This window comes from Agrilus planipennis, unplaced genomic scaffold (assembly GCF_000699045.2).
Source record: "Agrilus planipennis isolate EAB-ADULT unplaced genomic scaffold, Apla_2.0 scaffold215, whole genome shotgun sequence".
NCBI classification, from domain to species: Eukaryota; Metazoa; Arthropoda; class Insecta; order Coleoptera; family Buprestidae; genus Agrilus; species Agrilus planipennis.
The window spans coordinates 55,954-59,148 of NW_020439005.1; the positions used below are offsets into that span (position 1 = coordinate 55,954).

At 34.2% G+C, this 3,195-nt stretch overlaps 1 long non-coding RNA gene across 1 annotated transcript in view; it reads left to right on the plus strand.

The window, feature by feature from the left end:
* The first annotated feature begins 947 nt into the window (after positions 1-947).
* LOC108740149 overlaps positions 948-3,195 on the plus strand; it is a 118,556-nt gene continuing 116,308 nt past the window's right edge. Inside the window, exon 1 of the long non-coding RNA XR_003231437.1 lies at positions 948-1,032. This is a non-coding gene — a long non-coding RNA (uncharacterized LOC108740149). The remainder of the gene's footprint in view (positions 1,033-3,195) is intronic.

A 3,195-nucleotide genomic window follows, 5' to 3' on the forward strand; every position in this document is an offset into this window, starting at 1 on the left:
GGGCATACGTGTGTGTGAGCGGCTTATCGATTCGCCGACTAGCCGCGGGCGGCTTTCTTCATGTGCGCCGTATCTGTAAACGTGTGTGTCGTACCTGCGTTCCGGAAAAGCAATTAAACAGTTCGAAGAAACTTTTCCGGGCGGCTCGAGAAAGTTCCAGAAAGGACACAAAAGAGTATATAAAGGAAGAAACGATCGCCGAGAGTAGAGAAATAAATTGACCGTTACAGAAGTGAATCAAGAAATAAATTGACAGCGCAGTGAATAGTGATTTAGTAACAGCACTGTAAATAAGTAAAGTAATTTATCACCTAAGTTAGTTATAATTTAATAGTGTTTTTAAGTTCAATAATAATTAGTGTAAATAAATAAAAGGTTTTTGTCGTTGTGAGTCTTAAAAGTTTAATTTGTTAAACCCACGAACATTACAGTATGTTGTATATTGTGAATATGCTGATCACTTTGATATACATATATTTTGTGCGGAAATGATAATGAAGCATAGTTATGGAACAATAATACGGCAGGCTGCTTGGAGATGTATATGCATTGGTGACGTCATTGTTTGGTTAGGTATATTTATGACAGATTGGAGTTTATCTAACGCCCTTTCCCGCCAGAGGCTGGCTGATATGTTAGAATATTTTATTCACAGAAAGCATTAGTTTTATACATTTCCTAGTACAATATCGGAATTTAATACAATTCCTAGGAAATGTATACATTTTCCAAGTAAAGTTATAAATTTCCTAAATAGCCTCGGAATTATATGCATTTTCTAGGAATTGTATACATTTTCTAGGGATTGTATACATTTTCTAGGAATTGTATACAATTCCTAGATTTCACACTTTTCCAGTAACATATACAATAATACTCACCTAAAATAAACAATAATAATCGACTGTTCCTATATGAAACTAAATTCTTTGTTTTTTAATTTCAGCTTCACTCGGAACGATTGGCTTTTTCGAATGCTACAATCACGTGCACAAACATTTCCTGAATACCTTTCGCCACCAACAGTTCCAGGTACGTTTTGCATATAAGTGTGTATCTGTATGTGCCGGAATAATTCCTATTTTCATTAATTTATTGTACCGTTGCTGCAAGTCAAATTGATTTAACCGGAACTATAAATTTTATCGGGTGTTACAATTACTGCACAGATAGCCAAGAAAATTGCAATAAATAGTGTCGTAATTTCACTCCAATTTTGTTCGTTCCCGATGCAAATCGATTGGAGCACACGATGTTGTTCTAATGAAAATTCAACACGTTCCGCGAAGAAAATCCGTGTTCCTTCTGAATACATTTTACGGATTCTGAACAACGTTAGTGCAGTGTCTGCCTACCTATGAGAATATACCATTACATTATAAACATTTTCTAGGACGATTTTCAATTTTAATTTTTAATTTCATTTAGAAACCACATTATCATTAATTATTATTATTTTAAAGTTCATACGTCACAGTTACCCTAATGCACGGTTTGAACAATATATCTTTATCTAATTTAATTTGTTGAGCATGCTTTTTAATAAATGTAGTACACGCTCGATAGTGTGAACAGCATATTAATTGTACTAAACCATCGCGTACCTACCGTGAACTTACTAAACCGTCACATGTAGAAACGAATATCTATTAGCCTCAAAAATTGATATTCGGCAGTTATTGTGGCAATAAATCTTGGATATATTTATGGTAGGTACTGTGCGTATCAAGATTTGAAAATTGGTTTAAAGGGGCCGAAACTATGAACCATTTCCTTCGATTTTGGAAAAACATATTTTCGCCAAATATATGTCTTTTTATATGGGACCCTGTCGCGCTTACATCAACTAAATTTAAATTAGCTCCAACTATTATAATGAGCGTAATTTCGTGAGTCCAAATTTAAAAAGGATAAATTATAAATTATTTTCTTCCATTTCTCAAAAATGCATTTTCGTTAAAACGTATTTCATTTTACGACACTCTGTCGCGTTTTTATATCATACAACATAAAATTTATCTTAGAAATTCGAAAAACGTTGTTAAAGGTGTATGTTTGGAGCACGGCGCTGTACGGGTGCGAAACATGGACGGTGGACGCGGCGGAAAAGAAAAGGTTAGAAGCGTTCGAAATGTGATGTTATAGGCGGATGATGAGAATATCGTGGGTAGAAAAGGTTAGAAATGAAGAGGTATTAGAAAGAATAGGAGAACAGAGGACTATGGAAGTCAATAAAAAATAGTTGAGATAGGTTGGTAGGAGACCTTCTCAGGCATGAAAGTCTGGTCAGAGACATACTAGAGGCAGAAACGGAAGTTAGGAGAGGTAGAGGTAGACCTAGATTAGATTACTGTTCGCAAATAGTTAATGATGAGGGTTGTTCTAGTTTTAAGGAAATGCGAAGATTAGCTCAGGATAGGAAAGAGTGGAGGTGCGTGTCCAACCAGTCTTACAACTGACGACCTTATGATGATGATGAGAACTGAAAGAAATTCTTAGTATCGTGACGGTTAAATATATTACAACAAAAGATTTCATCCAATTTCTTTCAAGAATTTGAAGCTAACAAATATTATGTAAGAATTATTGGAGAAATCCGAGTAAGAAGTCACGTAGAACATACAGTGAATATTCAATTCGTTGCTGATCATAAAATATGTACAAGAAAAAGGAAATGGTTCGTTCTTTTGTAAACAAAACTTCCATATCAACAGATTTTTCAGGAGTTTTCTTGAAACGATCTGCTACTATTTACTTTTCCGTCGGTTTGGTCGTTTAAATTGATTAAAAAAGAAAAACCTTTCGTGATATTTACCTACTTACGATTTCGCCATCATCCTTCCTATATTAGACAGCCTATTTCAATCGCGAAGACTATTTTTTTCATTTATTTTTAAATCGACTTTGAGATATCAATCATTGTTGCGTACACCACGAATGTTGGGACATAAAATAGTACACCAACACATGTCTTCTATCACGTACAAATCAATATTGCATCAGTCCAATCGTTATATATCCGCATACATTTATACAAATCACGTAGACTTTACTAATTAACGATTTTTTCATAAATAACTTATGAGGGTGGATTGATAAGTTTCCGGCCTGACCAAGAAAAACAAGGTTTTTAAAAATTTTTTTTTTTTATTTCTCAACATAATCTCCTCCAAGGCTGATACATTTCTCATAGCG